At 42.9% G+C, this 19,591-nt stretch overlaps 1 protein-coding gene across 1 annotated transcript in view; it reads left to right on the plus strand.

The window, feature by feature from the left end:
* Positions 1-464: 464 nt before the first annotated feature.
* LRRN2 (leucine rich repeat neuronal 2) overlaps positions 465-19,591 on the plus strand; it is a 39,440-nt gene continuing 20,313 nt past the window's right edge. The window contains exon 1 of the mRNA XM_089681144.1: positions 465-691. The gene's annotated coding sequence lies outside the window, so the exon portion shown is untranslated. The remainder of the gene's footprint in view (positions 692-19,591) is intronic.

Here is a 19,591-nt window from a genome sequence, read left to right on the forward strand (position 1 = left end):
TGTCGGTCTCTTTTTGTTTATAGCGCAAAAAGTAAAAAACACAGAGGCGATCAAATACCACCGAAAGAAAGCTCCAGGACATAAATTCTATTTGGGTGCAGCGTTGCATGACCGTGCAAATGTCAGTGAAAGTAACACAGCGCCGTATCGCAAAAAAAAAATGACCTGGTCAGGAAGGGGGGTAAATCTTCTGGATGGGAAGTAGTACTTACAGATAAAATATACATTTATTTCAGTAGCTTGCATAATACAGGCCTGACATGAATGTGTCCACTATCTCTGCTACAGGTTGGCATGCAAAGCTCCCTTGCACAGCATCTTCAGAAGCAGTTATGCACTACTGTCTGCTAGCCACTGGCTGGCACTGCCCCTACCTTTACCCTGCCTTTTGTGAATATGATTGCAAATCAGTAGGTTTGGAGATGGAACCTGCCCCTCCTCCATCTCTTCCCTCCTTCTAGTCACTGCTTCAGCATCCCACTCACATCTTCCAGAGAGAGGAGAGGGAGAGTACAGCCTGCAGTCCCAAGGAAGGAGGGCAGTGTGGGTGTCAATGAGGACTGGATTTGGCGTTAGGATATGAAAGACTGAAGGTATAATGGTCTCACACATCCACCTGCACATATGACACATCCTTCCTATGTTGCAAGCAGAAAACACAAGGATTGCAGCTGTAAGAAGAGCCCTGAAGGTACTGTATACTATCTGTGATATATTTAATGGCTTTGTCAATGGGATGTTATATAGACTGTCTACAGCAAATGGTTTAACAAAGTCTGTGAAATAGATGTTTAACGGAACAAGAAGACAAACAGGCCTTGTCTACAGCAGAATATTGGATCTCTGTATGCGAATATGCAACAGAGGAAATCTTTGCCTTTAAGGGAAGAAATATATATTTACTGTTGCTGTAATGAGTGACATTATCCTAACATTATAATATCATATTCTGATTGACAATCCAACAATCTGAGCATAAAAAAGAGCTATTTTACCCATGATTAGTTCTGTACATAGCTTAGAATGCATATAAAGACGCTATATTATCAGCCTATGTTAGAATTGTAAGCATCAGAAAATCCATGCATAGAGATCCACAAAAAGCAGAAAATCCATGCACAGAGATCCACAAAAATTCATGAACAGAGATCTACAAAAATCAGAAAATCCATGCACAGAGATCCACAAACATCAGAAAATCATACACAGAGATCCACAAACATCAGAATATCCATGCACACATCCATTGCTGTGGCTGACATTTTTTTGTACATACAATATTTACAAATCCAGGGCAAATATTTACCAAGCTTCAATGTAAATATTCATTTGATTTGCCTTATTTATATAAAGCTGTACTCCTATGTTTTTGTGTGGTTGAATCGCCTTTTCTCATTTTTCCTATTGATAATGTGGGAGTATCTCTCCTTTAACCGAGACAGGGAAAATACAGAATCACATAGATTTGAAATGAGTACTACATATTTCAGATGTATTTCCTCTGGAACGCAGAAGGTCTTGCCTTGTATGCATTCATCAGTCCCTGTGCAATGTATGTGACATAATGTGATGCCACATGTTGCAGGCCTCCATAATTGTCAGACATTCACAGCAGATGATTGTAGGCTAATCTTAGAAGGCAGTGATGCATCATGTCCATACCTCACATTCAAAAAAAAAGCAGAAAATTCATCCCTGCAACACAACAATCATGTTCCTAAAATTCTACAAGCCATGCAAAAAGAAAATATTAGAAATATCATCAATGTGCAATAGATTTTTGATGAAGATAGTATTTTTTGGTCTTCTATTATTTTTGTCGCATTTCTATATATTTTATTTGGCCATTGGTTCTTATTATTCCTCAATTCATGACATCATTGTGTACGTTATGTTTTTACATCTTGCTGTTATTCTTCCTTTACACATCAGATCCATGTCTTTGTGCTGTACTGAATTCCTATAAACCTTCTTTGTGTGTGAAACGGTACATTTATTTGCAGGTAGTTTTGTCATGACAAAGGCTTTATATGCATATATACATATCTGTTGTACTGGCTTTCTGCCCTGACAGGCCTCATTTGATGGCTGTTTCCATGGAAACGGCACATTTTCTATCTTCAGTTTTTGTGACAGGTCTGATGGTTTCTCACTGCTGTGCGAGACACATTCAGCACAAGATGGAGCTCCCCTCTCTTAGATTCTCATGACTATGCCTGTATCCGTTAGTCTACCGCCTTCTTTTATTTCCTTTATATGCATTTGATCATTAGCATTTGAGGCGACTGAGAAAAAAAAATTTTCAAATGTAAAAAACGATATGCTGTGAGTAATTAGAAAATTTGTATTTGCGATGAAAGTAATGTTAGGTGAATTGAAAACTGGGATCCATGTAAAATATATAAGGCTGTGCTAAAAAGGGGGTGTAGTCCATAAGCAGCAATATGTATAAGTCCTTTGTGCAGTCACACAATATTTCACTCCACTGCTCAGTATAATTAGTTTAAAACATATACGGCAATCACAGAAAAGCAAATCCACTTTACTATACACAGCACAAGGAGAACAGAAGAGAAAAAAACCCCTCAGCAATAAATTGCAGCCAGTCCTTGAAATGGACATGAACATGGCAGGGTGGAGTCAAAACATAAACGTCTTGAATGGGAGAGACAAACACATGGCTAGCTTTCCTATACAACAACTGTGATCTTTACAGTGTATGTACAGTCATGGCCGAAATTGTTGGCACCCTTGATATTTCTCCAGGAAATCATGTATTTCTCACGAAACGTATTGCATTAACACATGTTTTGCTATACACATGTTTATTCCCTTTGTGTGTATTGGGACAAAACAAAAAAAGGGAGGAAAGAAAGCAAATTCGACATAATGTCACACAAACCTCCAAAAATGGGCTGGACAAAAGTATTGGCACCCTTTCACAACTGCGGATAAATAAGAATGTTACAAGCATGTGATGCTCCTGTAAACTCACCTGGGGCAAGTAACAGGTGTGGGCAATATAGAAATCACACCTGAAAGCAGATAAAAAGGAGAGACGTTCACTTAACCTTTGCATTGTGTGTCTGTCTGTGCCACACTAAGCATGGACAACAGAAAGAGGAGACGAGAACTGTCTGAGGACCTGAGAACCAAAATTGTGGCAAAATATCAACAATCTCAAGGTTACAAGTCCATCTCCAGAGAACTAGATTTGCCTTTGTCCACAGTGCGCAACATTATCAAGAAGTTTGCAACCCATGGCACTGTAGCTAATCTCCCTGGTCGTGGACGGATGAGGAAAATTGATGAAAGATTGCAACGCAGAATAGTCCGGATGGTGGATAAGCAGCCCCAAACATGTTCCAAAGACATTCAAGCTGTCCTGCAGGCTCAGGGAGCATCAGTGTCAGCGCGAACTATCCGTCGACATTTAAATGAAATGAAACGCTATGGCAGGAGACCCAGGAGGACCCCACTGCTGACACAGAGACATAAAAAAGCAAGACTACAGTTTGCCAAAATGTACTTGAGTAAGCCAAAAGCCTTCTGGGAAAACGTCTTGTGGACAGATGAGACCAAGATAGAGCTTTTCGGTAAAGCACATCATTCTACTGTTTACCGAAAACGGAATGAGGCCTACAAAGAACAAAACACAGTACCTACGGTAAAATATGGTGGAGGTTCAATGATGTTTTGGGGTTGTTTTGCTGCCTCTGGCACTGGGTGCCTTGACTGTGTGCAAGGCATCATGAAATCTGAGGATTACCAAAGGATTTTGGGTCGCACTGTAGGGCCCAGTGTCAGAAAGCTGGGTTTGCGTCCAAGATCCTGGGTCTTCCAGCAGGACAATGACCCCAAACATACGTCAAAAAGCACTCAGAAATGGATGGCAAAGAAGCGCTGGAGAGTTCTGAAGTGGCCAGCAATGAGCCCAGATCTAAATCCCATTGAACACCTGTGGAGAGATCTTAAAATTGCTGTTGGGAAAAGGTGTCCTTCCAATAAGAGAGACCTGGAGCTGTTTGCAAAGGAAGAGTGGTCCAAAATTCCGGGTGAGAGGTGTCAGAAGCTTATTGATGGTTATAGGAAGCGACTGATTTCAGTTATGTTTTCCAAAGGGTGTGCAACCAAATATTAAGTTAAGGGTGCCAATACTTTTGTCCAGCCCATTTTTGGGGTTTTGTGTGACATTATGTCATATTTGCTTTTCTGCCTCTGTTTTATATTTGTTCCAATACATACAAAGGGAATAAACATGTGTATAGCAAAACATGTGTTAATGCAATACCTTTTTTGTGTGAAATACTTGATTTTCAGGAAAAATATCAAGGGTGCCAACAATTTCGGCCATGACTGTAACTTTAAGGCTGGCCACACATTATACAATTTTCTTGTACAATTTTCCCTTAACTTTACTGAAACCATATAATATAAGGTCAAACACTTTCAATTTGTATGCAAATCAGGCAGGCCCTGGAACTACATAGTTGAAGGTAAATGTAATGGAAATTGAATAAGAAAATTGTATAATGTATGGCCAGCTTAACGATAAGGGGTTGATTTACTAAAACGGGAGAGTGCAAAATCTGGTGCAGCTCTGTACAGAAACCAGTTGATTTACTAAAATTGGAGAGTGCAGCTGGTGCAGCTCTGCACAGAAACCAGTCAGTTTCCAGGTTTTTTTGCAAAAGCTTGATTGAACAAGCTGAAGTTAGAAGATAATTGGCTACCATGCAGAGCTGCACCAGATTTTGTACTCTCCACTTTTAGCAAATCAACCCCTATGTGTAGCGTGCCAGTATTTTCATACACCCTTTTCAATAACTTCAGACCAGGCAAGACAGAGTTTCAGAGGTTTTACTGAAAGACCTCCGCATAACTGTTTAAGAGGTCCTTTCCTTAACTAATTGTAACTGTGGCTGCCCCAGTATACCTGCATAGGAAGAGTTAAGTCCATGGCAGTAGCTATGACAATCGTGTCCCAATGAATTGGCGCCTCCTTCTTGAAGGCATGGCAGAGGTTCTCAACCCTCTCAGGCAAAGCAAGCCCCCTGGAATCCGGCCCCTTTCCCTTTTATAATAGCACGGGACCAGTGGGTCGGACCCAAAAAATCCCACAAATTCAGACCAGGAATGGCAGTAAAAAGACATTAAACCCTTACCCCTAACTAGGGCAGCCAAGCTAACTAGCCAAAGTAGGCAACCCGTCTACAAGCTGTGATATCAATTTATGTTCTGGGGTTTATATATGCTTTAAATGATACACTATATAAAACGATAAATTACTTTCTGTAACTAAATTGTAAGGCATACAGCTGTCAGATGGGCACCGCTATGGGAATAACTCCCAATATGAAAGCATATTTACTTTATGAAAGTAATTGTACAGCCTAGAATTTTTTATTAAAATAACAAACATGTTATACTTACCTTCTCTGTGCAATTCTCCTCTTCTGGGGTCCCCCACCAGCACTCCAGGCTCCTCCTCTTCTCTGTGTGCCCCCATAGCAAGCCTCTTGTTATAGGGGCAAATGTGCAGGCTCACTCTACACAGACAGAATGGTGTTGTCCCACCCTCAATCCCTCTTCACACCATTTGATTGACAGCAGCAGGAGCTAATTACTCCAGTTGCTGCTTGAGCCAATGGCTCCAGTTGCTGCTTGAGCCCCTGGAAGAAGAGGAAGAGGGGAGAAAGAAAACTGTAGTTGGTCACAGCGCTGGATCTCTGATAGGGTCAGGTAAATGTTTAGAGAAGGCGGGGGGGAGGGGAAGTAGTTAGCGGGTTGCTATTTACCTTAATGTAGGGAATTCCTTCTTAAGATTAATACATCCAACATTTAGAACCATTTTAAGTACAAAAATAAATTAAAATATTATTCAAAAAGCACACCCTCCCCCCCAATAAATAAATGGTCAAAGTTGTTCAAACATACACACACCCAGACACCCTTCACTACCTGATGAAAACCTACCTATCAACCCTTGCTACGGGCATGTACAATCTGGCTAAAGCATGCTGCCATCAACAGTTCCACCATCACAATTCAACTGTGGCAAAGTCATTTCCCAGTAACAAAGGCAATCAGGGACTTATAGCGGAACTGTGATAGTGCGGCGGGCAGTCTGACACTAACTGACACTTTGTGGGCACTGACTAACTGACATCAAAAGTGACACTAATACAGTGATCAATGCCAACAATATTCACTGTGACTGTACTAATGACAGTGGGTAGGAAGGGGTTAACATCTAGGGCAATCAAAGGGTTAACTGTGTGCCTAGCAAGTGTCAGTATGTTAACTTTGTGCTGTTTTTACTAAGGGATTTGACGGTTTTTATTCCCTGCATTGCAGGGAGACAATAACCGCTACATCCCCCCTGTCAGTATAGAGATCTGTGTTGTTTACAAACACAGATCTCTCTGCTGTCTTCCGCTCCGATGATTGGTGGGTCCCAGCCATGAATCATAGGCTGAGACCAGCTGATTGGCATCTAAGGGAGCCAATGAGAGCGCAGCCGGGTGGTCACCCCTTACCCAGAAATAAACAATCATGTATATATTTACATGATTCTACGCAGCTGGCCCACAATGTAGCAAAAACTACAGTGTGTGGTCAGCAAGCGAGTTCATAAAAAAAATTAAAAGTGCTACTTGGCTCATAAATGTAGCGCTCCCCCTCATTGCAGAGCAACCTCTTGCTAGTTTGTTTAACCTGTGAGGGTAGCCAGGCAGATCTATGACCCTGTAAGAGCAGCACAGTCAGGCAAACACATTCTTACTAAAGTTGCAGTAGATCTTACTCTAATAATCCTGACTCTTGACAATTTTAGGGCAGTCAGAGATCGGTGGGCTTTGGATCCTTCCCCCAATATCCAGAAGTAGATTTTACCCAGCTCTTCTGCAATACTCATCAGAAAAAAGATTCTTGTCAAGCCAAACTCTCTCCAGATATTCACTGCAGAAGACTGCTTAAGTTCTTAAGCCTCTGGCACATGTCCCAGGTTGTGGCAAGGCCCAAGTAAAGAGGCACTCTAAATACACATGCTCTCCAGGGCAAACGTCTAGTAGGTAGAAAACACTCCAGTAAGGTGATCCAAAAATGTATAATCTCCCAAACCATACTTTTGAACAAAGACTTTATGTTCTGCCGGGGTCAGATACATAATCATAACGCAGCCATTGTCCTTCCACCATTGATTGCTGGAACCTCTTTGCAGTAACAGGCAGGAGCAATCAACCCAACGAGCTTGCAAAAAACCTGCAGAGTCTAGAAAACAGACTGAATAGGACTAGGGACGTAACAGGATAGGGAAATGTCCTTAAATACACAGCCTGTCATACTTTAATATAAGTTACCAAGGTCTACAATTTGCTGTCAAAGGGCACTTTCACAATAAAACCCCTGTTCCACTGTCTGCTTTATGCACTCTTCATTGCCACTCTCTGCCCCCCCCCCCAGACTCATAAAGGCACTTTCACACTGAGGTGGTGCAGTGCAGCGTACCCGTATTTGTTTGCATGGGTTACCTGCAGTTCATCATAGACTTCTATCAGATCAAGGTGGTTTTGATCTGTTTTCTGAAAGTACACCAAAAGTCCTGCGTGCAGGAATTTTGTTGCGCTTCAAGAAAATGCACCAAAACCACCTGATCTAATAGAAGTCTATGGCAAACCGCACATAACCCTGCAAAAAAATTGCAGGCACACTGCACTGGACCCGCACTTCCAGAAAACTGCACCACTTCAGTGTGTAAGCACTCTAATGAGTCTAAGACAGAGCAGACGGTGGCAATGCAGAGTGAATACAATAGAAAGTGGCACAGAGTACTTATTGTATACCAAGGTGTACAGAATAATCCATTATGCAGTATAGCGTAGAGTAGAGAGGTGCACATTATAAAATATAAAGCAGCGTGTGTAGAGTGGAATGTGTGGAGTTTATATTGTATATCACAGTGGATCATGTAGATAACAGTGTACAGAGTGTAGGAGTGTGGAATATATAATGTATACCAAAGTGTACTAAGTAGAGTTCACGAAAAAAATAGAGTGCTATATTACGTTTATGAAGTTCATCATTGTCAAGCATATAACGTACAGCACAGTACACTAAGCAGAATAGCATGGATAGTATCTGCATCGCGTAGTGAAAAGGTGAGTGGAGTTGTATATGTAATCTACAGCATGTAGAGTATAGTCAGCATAGCGCAATGTGCAGATTGGGTATGCACATGTAACAGCTCGCATGAGCAGTTGCATGTGAATGGCAGTGGCATCTGTCATTGATTTGTACAGAGTCACCTTGTCACCACTGACACCTTGCACCTGTTGGCACACAGTGCTTGCAACAGCGTTTACAGCCATACATAAAGCTGTACAGTGAATGTTGCTCTAGTGTCACTATATCCAGAGATACATTTTCAAAATGTAGAACTGGATTGTCTTTGTAGATGAGGGACAACTGACAATGATGGGTGTGCCCAACTGGCACGCAAATAGATACTGTGAATGACATCTAGGTGGAAGGCAGATTTCATGATGCCATCCATCTCTGTAGATTTATATACCTTACCCATCTTGCAGCTTATTTTAGGTTCCCTTGTACTTGGTTGGGCAGAGATGTTAGTGAACCTTGTATCATCCTCCCTCCATACAACTTGCTTGTGTTTAACTCAGTATTCCTGGTAGATATTACTTCTGAGACAGACACATTAACTATTCTAAAGGGTATGTTCACCTTTGTATTAAAATGTGTAGCACTACCCTCTTAAGAGTCGCTGAAGTTTTGGGTCCCTCTATAGTCCTGCACAGCCAGGCAACAATCATCTTCTTCCTCCTTGCTTGCACACTGAGACAGTAAACAGTTCTTAGGCCTATTGTTGTGATTTTTTTAAGGATATTGTATGGGGTTGAGGGACACATGAGATGTCCAAGGAACTGTGAACTGTGAGGAAAAACTATGCACAAGTCTAGGGACAGAAAGAAAAATCTGTCTCTTCTTTGGGAGCACTCCTGCTCTCCAATGTACCTCCTCAGACCCCAGATGAATCCTCTTTCTCACTCTGCAGTACTAAGGGTATTTCCTGGGCAAGGGGATCCAGAGGTTGCCCAAGATCAAACAGTCCCGGCTGAGGAGCTAGTTGGGTTCTCCACCTGACTGCCCTCCCGCTTACACCCAGAGGGTGTAAGGTTACTCACACTCTCCTTCCTGATAGCTTTATGGGCTGGTGGCTGCCTTCAGGCCTTCCTCTGGGCTGGCTCCTTCCCTGCTGCTCAGGCTGTCCCACTTAGTAGACAGTGGCACAACAGAGGTGCCCTCTTCCAGCACCTGCATGTAGGTAGGCCCATTCCCTAGGCACCATACTCCAGCCTCCTACTCCATCTTCCAGCCGACACACACTCTGCCTACATCCTGCTGATCAGGCCCATTTATAACTAAGGATGGTCCTGACTCCAGGGGACCTGGCTGACTTGTACCCAAGCTGACTCATGTCCAGGCTGCTTGAGCAGCACAGTGGCTAAATGGTTAGCACTTCTGTCTGGTAGTACTAGGGTCGTTGGTTTGAATCCCAGCCTCGGCACCACCTGCCTGGAGTTTGCATGTTCTCCCTTTGCCTGCGTGAGGAGTTTCCTCTGGGTACTCCAGTTTCCTCCCACACTCCAAAGACATGCTGGTAGGTTAATTGGATCATGTCAAAATTGTCTCTAGTATGTATATGTATGAATGTAAGTTAGGGACCTTAGATTGTACACCCCTTGAGGGTTAGGGACTGATGTGAATGTACAATATATATATGTAAAGTGCTGCGTAAATTGACAGTGCTATATAAGTACCTGAAATAAATAAATAAATATTCAGCCTCTGCCTAAAAGCCTAGTGTAGCTCCTGCTGGCTAACTAGAGAGGTGATATATTCACTCCCCACTAGAAAACAGCCATGTCCTCATTGGCTGGGGGAGAACTAAAAAAATGGCTCCTGAGCCCAGGAGCAGGTCATCCCATTGCTCATCCCATAGGAGCAATGGGTCTTCTTTGTACTGGATACTGGAGCAGGAAAGACAGCCGTCTTGGGGTACCTGAAGAACAGTAAAGAAAAATAGGCAAAGAAAAAAAAACAACATAGCCCTGACTCTGGCTAACTGGCTACACTTGTGAAATTGCAAGGCATTTCAGCAATTCAAGTAGAACAAAAGAAAATATTGTCCCTTTTGTAGTCTTCAAAAGAGTCCATATTCTGAGAACATAAGGAGAAGCCCCTCTTTGCGACACAATGAGACCAGGTGGTCTACTAGCATCTTTCCCTAGCCAGCACATCTGGGAAAGCAAAAAGGGTAAGAGTCTAGTCTGAAAGGAAATGGGCAAGAACTGCTGAGCTGGAATTGACCTTCAATAATATTTTCAGAGGCTAGGCAGTCTCACCATGGTGCCATCAGGTTTCGGGGTGGCCACTGAGCAGCTGCGGTTAGGCTGGCCAGGCTTGAGGTCCACCACCCAGTCCTTGTAAATGGCCCTGCCCCTGCTCCACTCTGCTTGATGTGCTGGAATCGAGCCAAAGCCTCTCCCACATGAGGTCCTCTTAGAGGCCTGGGGACATGCATGTAGTCCCAGACGAGGTCATCCTCCCACTTGGACCGGGACTCCTCGACAATGTCCATAACATCCTGGAGGACATAAAGGTAGTTCAGTCCCCATTCCAGAGCCACTCTCTCAGAAGTGTCTCGTTTGCACCTACCTCTGGAAGCAGCTCCTTTTCTCCCAATCCCAGCTGCACACAGGCGCACAGGGACCGAAGGATCCATTTCTTTAAAGTTGGATTTTTGGCTCTGGTCCTAGGCCAAGGTGAGGAGGCCCCAAGTAGCTATCCTGACAGACTCTGTCCTGTAAGAATGTCCAGCTGATTCTGGGGTGTGAGAACTTCCTGACAGTCCCGTCTGTGACTCTATGTCCTCAGTAGTGTCCCCCCAGTCCCATTCCTCCTGAGTCTTCTTGGGACCCTTCTTCCTGCTCGACCTCTAGGGGCCCAAACTCAGCTAGCTGTCTGGGTGACTCCCAATCTATCCCCCCACCACTGACACCCTCTGCTGGCTCACCTGAGGACTGGCTATCTTCGCAGGCTGGCTCCTTTCAGGCGCAACTCTGGGACTTCTGCTGGTTTCATCTGGGCAGCACTTGTGGGCACTGACTCATCAGCAGCATCTCTGGGTGGATGATAAGTGACAGCAGGCGGCCATCCTCTGCTGCAAGGTTTTGCTGTCGGCGCAGGGGAGTCAAGCTCAAGGGACTCAACCCCGCTTGACACTCCAATCTCCAGACACTTTCCGGCTCTCCATCTATGAATCTTTGGCTTCTCCGTACATAGTTCTGTCTGCAGGTCCACACTGTAGGTGCGAGGCACCAGGTCGCTGGGCATCAGCTTGTTAAGCCGCTCTCAACAGTGCCTGCACTTAACCCAATCACTCACAATGATACCAATCACTCACTGTGTGCATTCAGAAAATAGTAAATTAAATATTTACTGGCCCCTTTCCCCGATTTTCAGCCTGAAATTATCCCCTCAGCAGCTGGTATGAGAGTAGAGGAAGGAAAGCCGGCAACACTGTGGACAGGGGGCCAGGGCAGAACACAGAGGGGCTTGGGCAGCATATGGAAAAGGAACATTGACAGGAGGGGTGGTGAGGGCAGCATTTACTGGAGCCAAGCCCTATATTTTCCTCCTGCAGCAGCTGAAAGTCAGTGAAAGGTAGAGGAGGAGAACGGGATTGGTTCCAGTAAATGCCACCCCCGCTGCCGATTCTGTTCTGGTTCCGGGGGTTGGCAAGGAAGGGATGCAACCTACCTGTTACCTGCCTGCGATCGACGGGTTGCCACTGGTGTAAATAAAAACTAATATTAATTTTAGTCTATTTTTTTCTGAAAATATACAGTTGCAAGAGGAAGTATGTGAACCCCTTGGGATTACGTGGAGTTTTGCATGAATTGGGCATAAAATGTGCTCTGAACGTCATCTAAGTCACAACAATAGAAGAACACAGTCTGCTGAACATAATACTACACAAACATTAGATGTTGCCATGGTTTAATTGCACATAACATGTAAACATTCACAGTGCAGGGAGGAAAAAGTATGTGAACCTTTGGACTTAATAACTTGTTGACCCTCCTTTGGCAGCAATAACCTCAACGAAACATTTCCTGTAGTTGCAGATCAGACCTGCACAACGATCTGGAGTAATTTTGGACCACTCCTCTTCACAAAACTGTTTCAGTGTAGCAATATTCTTGGGATGTCAGGACTCTGACTGGGCCACTCCAGAAGGCATATTCAGTGCTGTTGCAGCCATTGTTTTGTTGAATTACTTGTATGCTTTGGGTCATTGTCCTGTTGCATCACCCATCCTCTGCGGAGCTTCAGTTGGCAGACAGATGGTCATACGTTTTCCTGTAAAATGTCTTGATAAACTCTGGAATTCATTTTCCCATCAATGACAACAATCCGTCCAGGCCCTGAGGCAGCAAAGCAGCCCCAAACCATGATGCTCCCTCCGCCATGTTTTACAGTGGGGATGAGGTTTTGATATTGGTGTGCTGTGCCTTTTTTTCTCCACACATAGTGTTGTGTGTTCTTCCCAAACAACTCAGTCTTGGTTTCATCTGTCCACAGTATATTTTGCCAGTGGTGCTGTGGAACATCCAGGTGCTCTTTTGCAAACTTCAAACGTGCTGCAATATTCTTTTTGGACTGCAATGGCTTCCTCCGTGGTGTCCTCCCATGTACTCCATTCTTGTTTAATGTTTTCCTTATTGTAGATGTGTCAACAAAAATGTTAGCATGTGCCAGAGATTTCTGTAGGTCTTTAGCTGACACTCTGGGATTCTTCTTTACCTCATGCAGCATTCTGCGCTGTGCTCTTGCAGTCATTTTTACAGGACGACCACACCTAGGGAGAGTAGCAACAGTGCTAAACTTTCTCCATTTGTAGACAGTCTGTCTTACCGTGGACACATGAACATCAAGGCTTTTGGAGATACTTTTGTAACCCTTTCCAGCTTCATGCAAGTCAACAATTCTTGATCGTAGGTCTTCTGAGATGGTTCACATCAGACAGTGCTTCTTGAAACCAGTAAACCCAAAACAGGTGTGTGTTTTTTAAGGGCAGGACAGCTGTCAGCAACATATCCAATATCATCACACTGATTGGAGTCAAGGTTGGCTCACTCCTGGCTCCAATTAGCTCTGGGAGAAGTCATTAAGCTAGGGCCTCACATACTTTTTCTTCCCTGCACTGTGAATGTTTACATGTTATGTGCAATTAAACCATGGCAACATCTAATGTTTGTGTAGTATTATGTTCAGCAGACTGTGTTCTTCTATTGTTGTGACTTAGATGACGTTCAGAGCACATTTTATGCCCAATTCATGCAAAACTCCACGTAATCCCAAGGGGTTCACATACTTTTTCTTGCAACTGTAGTTTTAATAAAAAGTAATTTCAGGCTAAAATCATGCACTTCTTTACTGTCCTAATGATAGACATAGGAATTCTTAACCTTTCTACTACCACAGATGCATGTCATATGTTGAAGGCACTGGGGGGGGGGGGGGGTTACTTACACCCCCAGCTGTTACAACAATATTTATCAATAACAGCACAAACAGCTCTTGGAGTGACAGGATTAAACAGCCGGGTTATACTGTTGCCTACAGAAGGTTAGGACACTGGCAACCTATAAACATTTAGCCAACTCTCTGTAGCCTAGTTTTTCACTGCTTCATTTTGTAGTGTTCTGGGAGGCTGGATTCTCACTCACTGGTAAAAAGTCTTATTATTTTTGCTTGCCTTTTTGTTTTTATTTTTTTCACCTAATTTTTTCTTCGTTCAACCACTTGCTCTCCAGAGGATTTACTCCCTTTCCTGACCAGGACATTTTTTGCGTTACTTTAACTGACAATTGTGCGGTCATGGAATGCTGTACATAATGAAATTCATTTTCTTTTTTCCCACAAATAGAGCTTTCTTTTGGTGGTATTTGGTATTTAGTATTTATTTTTTGTGCTATAAACAATTTAGAAAAAAAACCCAATATTTTTGACTTTTTGCTACAAAGCATATCCAGTAAAAATTTTTTAAAAAAATCAAATTTTGTCATAGATTTAGGCCAAATTGTATTCTGCTACATGTCTTTGCTGAAAAAAAATCCTAATATGTGTAAATTAATTGGTTTACATGAAAGTTTTAGCGTCTACAAATGGCGGTATATATATTGGAATTTTCTTTATACTAGTAATGGCGGCGATCAGCGACTTATAGCGGAACTGTGTTGGGCATTCTGACACTGGGTGAGAACTAACTGCCACTGACATCCCAATGACACTAATACAGTGATCAGTGCTAATAAAAAGCAGTGACACTGTACTAATGACACTGGGCAGGAAGGGGGTAACATCTGTGCCAATCAAAGGGTTAACTGTGTGCTGTGCTGTGTTTTACATAATGTGCTGTGCGTGTTTTGCTTGGGAAACATGCTGCTGTGTATTTCTCTGCTGTGCACACAGGTCTTTTCCTTGTCAGTGTTACTCGGCGAATGCGGAGAATCTCCAGCTGGGACCTGGTAATTGACTTCTGTAGCCGCCAATGGCGGTGCGGGTAGGGTGAAGCGCACATGCGCCCCCTACTCAGAAATGCAAAGTAGTAGCAGTTATACTTCTGCTATAGGGTGGAGGGAAAGCGGTTAAGTTCCTCGGTACACCATTTTTTTTCTTTGGTGACTTCAAAAAAGACTTAAAAACAGCTGCTTGAGTTATTCGCTACACAGCAGATGTCCAGATCAGCGTATCCTCTGGAACAGCTCTTGGGGCTGTACCAGGACCTCAGTAGGCTGGACGATTGCAAGGCTAACCTGCAATCTGACCTTCAGGAACTGGGCTATTGCCCTGTTTCAGATGCTGCTTTATGCATTGACATACCTCCTTAGACTCAGTGGGGTTTATTTACTAAAGCTGGAGAGTGCAAAATCAGACTCACTTCTGCATAGAAACCAATCAGCTTCCAGGTTTCATTGCCAAAGCTTCATTGAACAAGCTGAGGTTAGAAGCTGATTGGTTTCTATGCAGAAGGGAGTCTGATTTTGGACTCTCCAGCTTTAGTAAATAAACCTCAGTCTGTCCAGACAATAGGGTCACCTGCTGACTTGGAACCATCCACAGGCAGCTTAACTCTTCAATAAGACCAATCCATATTTATTTCAGCTACTTGCAGTACAGAGGATGTTCTTACAGTCCTTTGATGTGTAAGAAGACAAAGACTTTCCTAAGCCCTGTTTCTGTGAAAAACTAACATTGGGAACATGGAAGAAATGGGTAGAGGCTAGCTTGAACTTAACTAACTAGCACTATACAAGAGTCAAGGACAAAAGAAGCTGCTAAGATAACAATAGTAAACTAGATACTACATTAAAATGCCTAACCTAATGCAGATCAACACAAGGCATAAAAATACATCATCGTGGAGTAGAACAGCCATGCATTGTGGTCCATTTGTGTACTGTGTTAGTAAGCTGCAGGATGCTATCTAGGTCCAGAGCCATGTCAGAGCCTCTGGTGTGACCCAGTCCCCACACTCTTCCTTCGTGAGTAAAGTCTATCAGGCTGAAGTATTAGCATAGTTGTTTTCCGCTACACAGTGAAAGTAAAAAATATGGTGCCTTTCAAATTCCTTTATTTGAGGACTTTCAAGAGTGAGGGTCCTGTACATTAGTGCTGCTCTTTTTTTTTCTTTACAAACAAGTATGCATCTCTGGGAGGAACTATACTCCCTTGGTTGGTCAGCAGGCTGGACACTTTATTTTGCTGCAGATTGCTGCTAAGGGGGATAGTGTATGTTCGGAGTCTTTTGTGGGCCAGATCTCTGGGAGATTGATCCTCTTTATGTGGCTATGTTGTGGTTTTATGGGGAAGCCTTCTTAGACTCCTTCCTCTTTCCTATCAGGTGAATATTTATAGTGCTGGGATTCCTAACCCTCATTCCTTGGCAGATGATGCTCTTTACAGGAGCAGGTTGAATGAATCCTAGGATTATGTATTTGATAAGTGGTTAGCCAGGTTTGCATTTGCAGCAAAAAAAAAGGCATGGCTACATTGTATTGAGTATTGAGGGTGGCTTAGAGAGCATAACTAAAATTAAAAAAAGGTATTTACTCAAGAGATAAAACTTAAATGTTGTAAAATTCTAAATTTACCTCTTTACAAGACATTGGTTTGGTCTCATCTTGAGTATGCGGTTCAGTTTTTGAAACTAATCCCATGGAACGATATCCTTGAACTTGAGAGAGTTATTAGGAAAGATAGCAGAAAAAATACTCCTTAGTTCTGTGAAACAACTAACAGTCCCACATACACACATACATCTCAGCACAAAGTATCATCAACTCATCCATTACACATGCTTTTTCCTACACAGAATACTGACAAAGAGCTAAGATTTTGTCTTAGCCTACCAACAGGAGAACTTCATTTAAACAGTTGTGAACTATTTACCAACCAGTAAAGAAAATTCACTGCCCAAAAAAATTAAAGGAACACTTTTTAATCAGAGTATAGCATCAAGTCAGTTAAACTCCTGGGATATTGATCTGGTCAGTTAAGTAGCAGAGGGGGTTGTTAATCAGTTTCAGCTGTTTTGGTGTTATCGAAATTAACAACAGGTGCACTAGATGGGCACCAATGAGACGACCCCCAAAACAGGAATGGTTTTACAGGTGGAGGCCAATGACATTTTTTTCCCTACACATCTTTTCTGTTTTGCATTTGGCTAGGGTTAGTGTCACTACTGGTAGCATAAGGCGATACCTGGACCCTACAGAGGTTGCACAGGCAGTCCAACTCCTCCAGGGTGGCACATCAATACGTTCCATTGTCAGAAGGTTTGCTGTGTCTCCCAACACAGTCTCAAGAGCATGGAGGAAATTCCAGGAGCTAGGCAGTTACTCTAGGAAAGCTGGACAGGGCCGTAGATGGTCCTTAACCCATCAGCAGGAACTATATTTGCTCCTTTGTGCAAGGAGAAACAGGATGAGCACTGTCAGAGCCCTACAAAATGACCTCCAGCAGGCCACTGGTGGGAATGTCTCTGCCCAAACATTCAGAAACAGACTTCAAGAGGGTGGCCTGAGGACCTGACATCCTCTAGTGGGCCCTGTTATCACTGCCTGGCATCATAGAGCTCAATTTGCATTTGCCATTGAACACCAGAATTGGCAGGTCCGCCACTGGCGCCCTGTGCTTTTCACAGATGAGAGCAGGTTCACCTTGAGCACACATGACAGATGGGAAAGGATCTGGAGAAGCCACAGAGAACATTATGCTGCCTGTAACATCGTTGAGCATGACCTTTTTGGTGGTGGTTCAGTGATGGTCTGGGGAGGCATATATATGGAGAGACGCACAGACCTCTACAGTCTAGACAATGGCACCTGACTGCCATTAGGTATCGGGATGAAATCCTTGGACCCATTGTCAGACCCTACGCTGGTGCAGTGGCTACTGGTGCATAGCAATGCCCGGCCTCATGTAGCGAGAGTATGTAGGCAGTTCCTAGATGATGAAGGAATTGATACCATTAAATGTCCCCCACGCTCGCCTGACCTAAATCCAATAGAACACCTCTGGGATATCATGTTTCTGTTCATCCGACAACGCCAGGTTGCACCTCAGGCTGTCCAGGAGCTCAGTGATGTCCTGGTCCAGATCTGGGAGGAATTACCCCAGGACACCATCCGTTGTCTCATTAGGAGCATGCCCCGACGTTGTCAGGCATGCATACAGGCACGTGAGGGCCATACACACTACTGAGTACCATTTTGAGCTGCTGCAATGAAATTTTAACAAAATGGACTAGCCTGCTGCATCATTTTTTCACTTTGATTTTTGGGGTGTCTTTAAATTCAGTCCTCTGTAGGTTGATTATTTTCATTTCCATCAAACGATGGGGTATCCTTACATTCCTAACACATTACCCAGTCCACATCAGTATAGATATCCAGCATGATATTTTTCCCCATTGAGATCTGGTGTGTTTTCAAAGTGTTCCTTTATTTTTTTTGAGCAGTGTATTTTGTTAAGAACTATGTAATGTACAACATAGCATATAGAGTTCATTGGTCAAAGTTTGTAACTCGCAACACAGCATATGAAGTGCAGCAATCAGAGTATGTTATATACAATATATGGTATAGAGTGCAGCTTTCAGGAGTATGTAATGTACAACAGAGTGCAGCAGTCAGAACTATGTAACATACAACTCAGCATAAAGGACAGAATAATGTAACATAGGGGTTGATTTAAACTAGAGAGTGCAAAATATGGTGCAGCTGTGCATGTAGCCAAGCAGCTCTGAATTTCTGCTTGTTCAATTAAGCTTTGACAAAAAAAAACCAAAAAAAAAAAAACCTGTAAGCTGATTGGTCTGTATGCAGAGCTGCTCTAGGTTTTGCACTTTCCGGTTTTAGTAAATCAACCCCATAATGTCCTGATGCTGGTGGTTGGTGGATGAATTATTGGTGTTCAGTGGTAATACCATTCCTCCAACAACCATTATTGTCAGTGGTAATAAGATATGCCATCCTAATGAAATAGTGCTAAATCTGTTCTTCTCAATGACCAAAGCAATCATACAAGTGAGAAATTGTAAAGCTCCCACCTTAAAAAAACATACACTTGCATAAAGAAACAAACGTTAAATTATACTCCGTACAGTTACAATAATCTACCAAAATTATAAATAACATAGATAAATTATATTATCAATTGTGCAAAATGTCCTTGTGTAGCAATAAACCTTGATCCACCGCAAAACAGGAAAGTAAAAGGAAAGGCAAAATGCACTCATGGACAATATTTAAAGGATCCAGGATGTGTGATTCCACCAATAGTAAGATAAGTAGAGGCTCTTAAATATACTGATCTTTCAGCAAGGAGTCCATGTGCTAAAAAACACAAGCTTCCAACAGTAAAATGCCATTAGCAAAGATTTATAAATCATGTGCTATCTCAACACTGCTATTTATCTAGTGGACTCAGGAGCAATTTATTATATAATCCATCTAATAGTAACTATCACTTTGTGGAAGTATTCAAGCATTAAGTTATTTATGATGTAAAAAATAGCAAATAAAAAGCAAGCTTATGCTACATTAGGCTGGAATACATTATTAGAACATAGTCTTAGTAGTATTTCCATGGGCTTGGCAGTCGCACCATGGTGCCATCAGGTCTCTTAGTGGCCACAGAGTAACTTTGGTTAGGCTGGCCAGCCTTAACAACTACCACCCAGTCCCTGTAAATACCCCTGCCTTTGCTCCACTCTTGCTTGATATCTTGAAAGCGGGCCCAGGCTTCCTCCACATGAGGCCCTCTCAAGTGTCTGGGGACATGCATGTGATCCCAAATCAAGTCCTCCTCCCATTGAACCCTGGACTCCTCAACTGTGTCCATGACTTCTTGAGGGACCTATGGGTAATCCAGTCCCCACTTTAGAGCCACCCACATCTGTATCTCCCTCTGTAGATGGGAGAAGCAGGGAAGGAACTTT

The sequence above is a fragment of the Staurois parvus genome, unplaced genomic scaffold (genome assembly GCF_062004578.1).
Source record: "Staurois parvus isolate SC_StPar_1 unplaced genomic scaffold, SC_StPar_1.0 ptg000261l, whole genome shotgun sequence".
In the NCBI taxonomy this organism is placed as follows: Eukaryota; Metazoa; Chordata; class Amphibia; order Anura; family Ranidae; genus Staurois; species Staurois parvus.